Here is a 9295-nt window from a genome sequence, read left to right as displayed (position 1 = left end):
AATATTAATTGACCATATATGTTTGGGTAAATTTCTGGAGTCTCTAATCTGTTCCACTGGTCTGTGTGTTAATTTTGTATCCTGCAACTTTGCTGTATTCCGATATCAGTTCTAGTAGTTTTGGAGTGGAGTCTTTAGGGTTTTTTATGTACAGTATCATATCATCTGAAATTGTGACAGTTTAACTTCTTCTTTACCAATCTGGATTCCTTGTATTTCTTTGTTTTTGTCTGATTGCCGTGGTTAGGACCTCAGAGTGGGCATCCCTGTCTGGTTCCCGATCTCAGAGGAAGTGCTTTCAGCTTCTTGCTGTTCAGTATAATGCTGGCTGTGGGTTTATCATATATGGCCTTTATTATGTTGAGGTACTTGCCCTCTATTCCCATTTTGCTGAGAGTTTTTATCATGAATGGATGTTGAATTTTGTCAAATGCTTTTTCAGCATCTATGGAGATGATCATGTGGTTTTTGTCTTTCTTTTTGTTGATGTGGTGGATGATGTTGATGGATTTTCGAATATTGTACCATCCTTGCATCCCTGGGATGAATCCCACTTGATCATGGTGTATGATCCTTTTGATATACTGTTGAATTCTGTTTGCTAATATTTTATTGAGTATTTTTGCATCTACATTCATCAGGGATGTTGGTCTGTAATTTTCTTTTTTGGTGGGGTCTTTGCCTGGTTTTGGTATTAGGGTGATGTTGGTTTCATAGAATGAGTTTGGAAGTATTCCCTCCTCTTCTATTTTTTGGAACACTTTAAGGAGAATAGGTATTATGTCTTCTCTGTGTGTCTGATAAAATTCTGAGGTAAATCCGTCCGGCCCCGGGGTTTTGTTCTTGGGTAGTTTTTTGATTACTGCTTCAATTTCTTTGCTCATAATTGGTTTGTTTACCTTTTGTGTTTCTTCGTTGGTCAGTCTTAGAAGGTTGTATTTTTCTAGGAAGTTGTCCATTTCTTCTAGGTTTTCCAGCTTGTTGGCATATAGGTTTTCACAGTAGTCTTTAATAATTCTTTGTATTTCTGTGGAGTCTGTCATGATTTTTCCATTCTCATTTCTGATTATGTTGATTTGTGTTGATTCTCTTTTTCTCTTAATAAGTTTGGCTGGAGGCTTATCTATTTTGTTTATTTTCTTGAAGAACCAGCTCTTGGTTTCATTGATTTTTGATATTGTTTTATTCTTCTCAATTTTATTTATTTCTTCTCAGTTCTTTTTTATTCCCTCCTTCTGCTGACTCTAGGCCTCATTTGTTCTTCTTTTTCCAGTTTTGATAATTGTGATGTTAGACTATTCATTTGGGATTGTTCTTCCTTCTTCAAGTGTGCCTGGATTGCTGTATACTTTCCTCTTACGACTGCTTTCTCTGCGTCCCACAGAAGTTGGGGCTTTGTGTTGTTGTTGTCATTTGTTTCTATATATTCCTTGATCTCTATTTTGATTTGTCCGTTGATCCATTGATTATTTAGTAGCATGTTGTTAAGCCTCTATGTGTTTGTGAGCCTTTTTGTTTTCTTTGTACAATTTACTTCTACTTTTATACCTTTGTGGTCTGAAAAATTGGTTGGTAGAATTTCAATATTTTGGAATTTACTGAGGCTCTTTTTGTGGCCTAGTATGTGGTCTATTCTGGAGAATGTTCCATGTGCACTTGAGAAGAATGTATATCCTGTTGCTTTTGGATGTAGAGTTCTATAGATGTCTATTAGGTCCATCTGCTCTAGTGTGTTGTTCAGTGCCTGTGTGTCCTTACTTATTTTCTGCCCAGTGGATCTATCCTTTGGGGTGAGTGGTGTGTTGAAGTCTCCTAAAATGAATGCATTGCAATCTATTTCCCTCTTTAGTTCTGTTTGTATTTGTTTCACATATGTTGGTGCTCCTGTATTGGGTGCATATATATTTAGAATGGTTATATCCTCTGGTTGGACTGAGCCCTTTATCAGTATGTAGTGTCCTTCTTTATCTCTTGTTACTTTCTTTATTTTGAAGTCTGTTTTGTCTGATACCAGAATTGCAAAACCTGCTTTCTTCTCTCTGTTGTTTGCATGAAATTTCTTTTTCCATCCCTTGACTTTAAGTCTTTGTAGTCTTTGGGTTTGAGGTGAGTCTCTTGTTAGCAGAATATGGATGGATCTTGCTTTTTTATCCATTCTATTACTCTGTGTCTTTTGATTGGTGCATTCAGTCCATTTACATTTAGGGTGGTTATTGAAAGGTATGTACTTATTGCCATTGCATGCTGTAAGTTTGTGGTTACCAAAGGTTCCGGGTTAGCTTCTTTACTGTCTTACTGTCTGACTTCACTTGCTTGCTGAGCTATTATAAACACAGTCTGATGATTCTTTATTTCTCTCCCATATTATTCCTCCTCCTCCCTGCTTCATATGTTGGGTGTTTTGTTCTGTGCTCTTTTTAGGAGTGCTCCCATCTAGAGCAGTTCCTGTAAGATGCCCTGTAGAGGTGGTTTGTGGGAGGCAAATTCCATCAGCTTTTGCTTGTCTTGGAATTGTTTAATCCCTCCTTCATATTTAAATGATGATCGTGCTGGATATAGTAGTCTTGGTTCAAGGCCCTTTTGTTTCATTGCATTAAGTATATCATGCCATTGTCTTCTGGCCTGTAGGGTTTCTGTTTGAGAAGTCTGATGATAGCCTGATGGGTTTTCCTGTGTAGGTAACGTTTTTTTTTCTCTCTGGCTACCTTTAATACTTTGTCCTTGTCTTTGATCTTTGCCATTTTAATTATTATGTGTCTTGGTGTTGCCCTCCTTGGATCCCTTGTCATGAGAGTTCTGTGTACCTCTGTGGTCTGAGAGGCCATTTCCTCCCCTAGTTTGGGGAAGTTTTCTGCAATTATTTCTAAAAAAACACTTTCTACCCCTTTTTCTCTCTCTTCTTCTGGTACCCCTATAATGTTGATATTGTTCCATGTCGATTGGTCACTCAGCTCTCTTAGAATTCTTTCATTCCTGGAGATCCTTTTATCTCTCTCTTTGCATCAGCTTCTCTGCATTCCTGTTCTCTGTTTTCTAGTCCATTAATGGTCTCTTGCATCTCTTCCATTCTGTTTTGAAGTCCTTCCAGAGCTTGTTTTATTTGTGTATTCTCCTTCCTTAGTTCTTGCATATTTCTCTGCAAGTCCATCAGCATCATTATGAGTTTTGTTTTGAATTCTTTTTCAGGAAGACTGGTTAAATCTATCTCCCCAGGTTCCTTCTCAGGGGAAGATGTAGCAGATGCTGAAGCTGTCTGGGTTAGTCTTGTCTGGATCATATTTTTTTTGCCTTTTCATGTTGATAGGTGCTATTGACTGTCAGCTGGGGTTCCAAACTTTCCACTTGCTACTGGCCTTTCTTTACTGGGACAACTGCGACCCCTAGTGGCTTGTGTTGGGTAATTGCATGTAGACTGGGTCTTTGTGTCTTGCCCAGCCAGTATGGAGGAAGCTCCCTTTCTGAGGGCGTTGCCAGCCTTAGGCTGCTTCTCTGCTTTACCAGGACCCCGGAGGGGTAATGGTCGGGGGGCTGTTTGGCTGTTTACCTCTGTGAGGGGTCTCAGAGCTGTTACCCAGGGGTTTAATGTGCCTGGTTTTCTCTGTAATTTCCAGCTACTGGTCTGTGACCTGTGTTGTTTCCATTCAGCTGTTGTGTCCCTGTCCCTTTAAGACTTTCAAAAAGCACTTGCTTTTCTTTGTCACATGGGCATCAGGATTGGGACCCGCTCACCGGTACTGCTGCCCTGTTTCCCTAGTATCCAGTACCCCATGCATGTACTGTGTCTGCGCTCTGGTTGGATGGCTGGGGCTGGCTGGGTGTTTCGCAGTCCTGGGCTCCCTCTCCCTCCCTGCTCCGACTCCTCCCCTCCCACGGGGAGCTGAGGTGAGATGTGCTTGGGTCCCGCCGGGTCGGGGTTTGTATCTTACCCCTTTCACTGGTGCTGGGCTCTCAAACATGTGGATGTATTCTGGCTGTTGTCCTGTGTCTTCTGGTCTCTCTTTTAGGATTAGTTGTATTTGTTGTATTTTCAAAAATATATATGTTTTTGGGAGGAGATTCCCACTGTCCTACTCACACCGCCATGTTGGCTCCGCCTCTTGACTAGTCATTCTTTTTAGGACTTAACAGCGCTGAATAGATGACCTTAGTCAAGTATTTTGTTTTTGCCACAAATGATGTTAAATTATTATTTTCAAGTCATGTATTATTTTAAATAATTTAGAATTTTTTCCTGAAAGTTTATTTTCAATGATGTTGCATCTGTTAACACACATGATCTGTTAAGTTGATTATCTCTGTTATAATCCAAGGTTTGGCAATAATTAGCTCTATACCTTTAATCTAAAAAATTTTATTAAGCTTTATACCTTTAAATCAATTGCTTTCTGGACCTCATATTTCCTATCTGTTAAATGACCTTCATAGTTTTTTTCTTTCACTAAACTTCGATGGAAAATGTCATAATTATTTGTGTAATTTAGAAGATAAGCAAAGAGGATAAAATATATTCAATTTATCTTGAAGTTCTTCAGTGCACATAAAATACATTGGAATAACTTTCTCCCCTTCTGATCAATCATTAATACTGACCATAAGTTTTCATGCATTTGTACAGTATGAATAAATAGTAATTTGAACCTTTCATAGAGTGAAAAGATTGATCACATATTTCATATGTTATTTTTTTCTCTTCAATTTTCATTTAGGAAGAAATGATTTTAAAGGAAGAAAGAGTCTGATAGAATAATAACTTTGTGTTGGAGCAAATGGCTCAGTAAATATCCATCCAACATCATAGTGAGAATATCTGAATTGTCTTGCTGCATAGAGCATAACAAAAATTTTCCATCAAAAATTATGTTTACTGTTCTTTTGCATACTTTTTCACTTTTAAAATTTGTGTATTTATTTTGTAATGGAAGTTAATAGTCAATAGTATTTTCATATGGGGCAATAATTTTCCTTTCCTTTCAAAAACAAAAGTGAAGTAAATTCAGTTTTGTTCCCACTAAAGTTTTGGAGATAAATTAATTTTCTCTTTTATTCCTAAAATTGTAATGGACAGATACATGTAGGATGTAAAGGAGTTATTACTGAGATATATGAAACAGCAATACAAATAGGTTATAGTAAGTATGGTGCTTTGAGTGATGATATTTTAAATATCTGTAGACACATTTGTTAACATTTCTTCAAAAATTGTGTAATATAAATACATTTAATATATAATTGTAAAATCCTGGAATGAAACTCCATGTAAAGTGCAAACTGAAAGCACTCTTCCCATTGTGCTTGTCCTTCCATAACAGTTTCACTCCTTTCCCTGGAAGGGATATACTAATGACCTTTGGTTGCAAGTTTTTGACAAATGTGTCATCAGAACATTTTCTTCATTTATGTATATATGTAAATATATATATATTTATATATGTAAGTTGTAAAAATACGTGGAGTTTTCTCCTAGTGGTTTTTATTCTTGGATTTTTACTTGATAATATCTTCAAAATCTTTTTATAAGTCAGTATTTATACAATTCTATGGTTCTTTTTTTTTTCAGTAGACCAAGGCAGAGGCTTCTATTTAGAAATTAAGTAAGAGGACAGAGCTCCTGACTCAGGCCAGGAGGGGACAAGAGAGCCCCCATTCTATGGTTCTTTTACAGGATGCATTTTAGTTCATTAAGTGGAATGTATTTAGTTTCTAAACATATTTTTGGATTTTCCCTTCCTCCTTCTTGATTTCTTGAAATAAGGGTGAATTTTCATGATTTTATTTCTTTCCAATGAATCAACTTTTTGATGCCTGTTTTAATAATATTATTGATCCTTAAGAGGACTATATAGGGGATACTATGTATGAGCTGCTAGTTTTATGAGTTGTGATTTTAGTAAGGTGTTTTCTCTCAGTGAAGAAAAAGAGTAACACTTTGTAGAGTTCATGCATCAGTAGCTATTGAATTAAGCAATGGCTTAATCGATGCCTATCATAAACCAGGTAAAAAAGCTTACTAAGTGATTACTGGATTTGAAAGCCTATCAAGTAATCATTTTATTTTTGCTTATAGTTAATAAATATTTATTCTAAAAGTTTGGGAAAATATAGAAAGCAGATAGTATTCTCACCACCCAGACATAACTTTTGTTATTTTTTTCAATATTTTTTCCTCTAGGTATATATTATTATACATATATAAGCCTGGCTTCAGACTCCCTATTTCTGCCATTTGTAAGTTAGGTGTTTTTGAGCAAGTTTCATAACCCTCATAAACCTCAGTTTCTTCATCCATAGCAGGGGAGAGTAATAAAACCTCTCTCCTAGAGTTGTGAGAATCAAATGAAATAAATACATGCAAAGCATGGAGTTTGGCATATAGTATGCACTCAATAAATAAATTCTTCTTAAACAATGTGGAACACATTGCATATAGTTAGGTACCTTCTTTATTCATTGAATGTATTCTAATTATCAGGTCATTAGTAGTATCCTTAATTATTTATTAACTTTAACAAGAAAGTGGTATTCCATCATATGGTAACATATATATTTCATACACCAGTCATTATTATTGGGCAGTTAAACTACCTTAAAAATGTATGCTATTAGAAATAACAAATTTATAATTTTTGTGTTTTTTTCAATATTAAAAATTAAATGGTTAAAACCAACAGTGTGTGCCCAATTTGAAGGCTTCTAATACCTGTTGCCAAAATTTAATTTGATTAAACTACAGTGGGGTGTAGTAGATTTTAAAATCCCTATTTTAAAAATTCTTTCAGTGATTTAAAATAAAAGAATTTGTTTTCTATTGGATAAAATCTTGCTTTAACTGTTAAACAATAGTGGTCATGGGTTAAATATGTTGTACAAATGATATAACATAAGAACTTATGCATCCAGTAAATGTTTCTTTTCAAAATAATCACCTTGAAAGAAAGATATGAAGTTATTAGCAATTGCATAAAGACATGAATATTTTTGATATATTACAGTTGATTATTATTATTTTCTATAACAAAATATAATTGAACTTCATCTCAATTTTTTTCATCAGAGTTGACTTAAAATAAATTGTTTGCAACATTTTTCCTACTCAGTATCCAACTTATCCCTTCTTAACCAGAACCTTATTTTTTTCAGGTAGTGTGCCTATAGTGTTTCAGCTCAGGCAATAGATTATGGCTGGTCTAAGCCAATTCTAAGGATGTCTTAAAATGAGACATGATCTTAAGAACATGTTCTGTCAGTAAGACCTGATCAGAAGTTTGCTCAGAGGTATTTGCTAAGGCTTTTGCTTTTCTGATTAGAGATGGTTGTAGCCACCTAACCTTTCTTTTTCTCTTCACCCTGCCTTGAATGAAGTAAAGATGGTTGGAACTGCAAAACCATTTTGTGACCAGAGGATCATCTCAACCTCAATTAAGCTTCTGAGTCAACACCAATTGCCCACCTCCAAATTTCTTATTGTGAAGGGGGAAACAGGCTTCCCTATTCATTTAAACTTTTATGAAGGCTTTTCTCTTACTTGATTTGATGGCATTCCGAAAACCTAAACCCTGCTACTCTAACACCTGCTTTTGAAACATTCTTCTTAGAAAGTTCATCAAAATTAACTGCTCTGGGAATATATATGACTTCTTGAAAAAAATTAATTGGTTTTTAAGTGAGTATTTCAAATAAATTATAGACTTTAGAGTTAGAAGGGACCTTAGAGCTCATCTAATCCTTAAATTCCTAATCGTGGATGTTCATCAAAATTACTATTGGAACTTTAAAGTAATACATATATATCTCTATATATACATATAAAAAGGCTTCTTGGACAGACATTGGAGTTCAGTAGATTTCAGGTGGTACCCAGGCATCTGTATTTTTTAAAACTACAGGATGACTAACAGAGGGATGAAAGTGACTGATTTTTATCTACCCTTCTCAGACAAGGATCTGTGGATTAACCTGTGATAAGTGGATCTAGCAAGAGATAGGATTTTTCAGCCCACATAGGGGAACTAACTTTACGCAATTACATTACTAAACAAACCCAAGATCCTACTAAATTCAAGAAAACAGTCACTGTAAATCTAAGCTAACTAACCAGTTTTCTTTCTAGAAAATAAATATATCAAAAAAGGAATTTGATTTCATCTTTCAACTCTCTCATTCTTCTCTAAGAACTTTATCTTTAGTTCTACTGCTGCAATTGTTAGATTTCCAGAGGTTTAGTCCAACGGCAGGGGACTACCTTGTTTGGAAGGTCAAGTTAATAAACAGAGGTAGCTTAGATGGGGCTGTTGGCTGGCCATGGTGGTGTTAGCTCTCACTGTGTGCTTTCCCAAGCCCTAACATCTTTACCAGGATAAAGTGAATTTGCCACTGAAGCTGATTTAGGTACAGTTTTGCTTGTTCTTATTTCAGTTATATGTACAATTACTTTAGAAATTCTTCTAGACCTCATCTGACAAGTCATTCAGGGTTCTATTTAATGTGAAGTCTCAAATCATCTAGATAATTTATTGTTAATAAGTAGCTATTTTCCAAAGTGAGTTCCAGTAAGTTTTTGTATTTAAGGTAAAGATTACAAAATAATTATTAGTTCTGGCCCTGAGATAATAAGGAATCATTTAAAATCTCAAATTATTCATGATTGAAGGTGAGTTGTACCACTCTCTTGAGCTCATTCAGCTCCAATACAGTCCTGTTCCATTTCAAACCAAGCTAATCTCATGTTCAAATACACAATACATATATTTTATATGTGTATATATATATATATATATATATATATATATATATAATATGGTTTGCGTGTGTGTTTATATATATGTATGTGTGTGTACATATGTATCTATATATAGAGGGTAGGGTTAAATATATTATATTACATATATATCCATTTAATTTATAAAATATATGCATATATCTGTATGAATACATATTCACACAGACACACACACACTCTGAAGTACATTACATGGTATCCTAGAAATGACAAGAAAACATTTTTTTAAGACCTTTCCATGTTTCTCTACTCTGTTTCCAAAAGGAGGGTCCTGGGCAGCCTGTAGAATTTATGGGACACCTTAGGCAGCGGTAATAATAGGCAGTGCATCATTAGGATACTAATGATTGTGTTTACCATAGTCCTTGGCTATGTTGTCCTTTCATTTTACTCTAGGCAGCCCTTGGCAGAGAAGGGGCCCTAGTCTTTCTGCTCTGCCGGTGTTGGAGCCTTGGTAGGGCCAATAGCCCAGGGTTATGCTAAAATTGCAGGTAGACCCCTCACAGCGTGCCACACCAG

Source organism: Manis javanica, chromosome 7 (genome assembly GCF_040802235.1).
Source record: "Manis javanica isolate MJ-LG chromosome 7, MJ_LKY, whole genome shotgun sequence".
NCBI lineage: Eukaryota > Metazoa > Chordata > Mammalia > Pholidota > Manidae > Manis > Manis javanica.
This window is presented reverse-complemented; position numbering follows the sequence as displayed.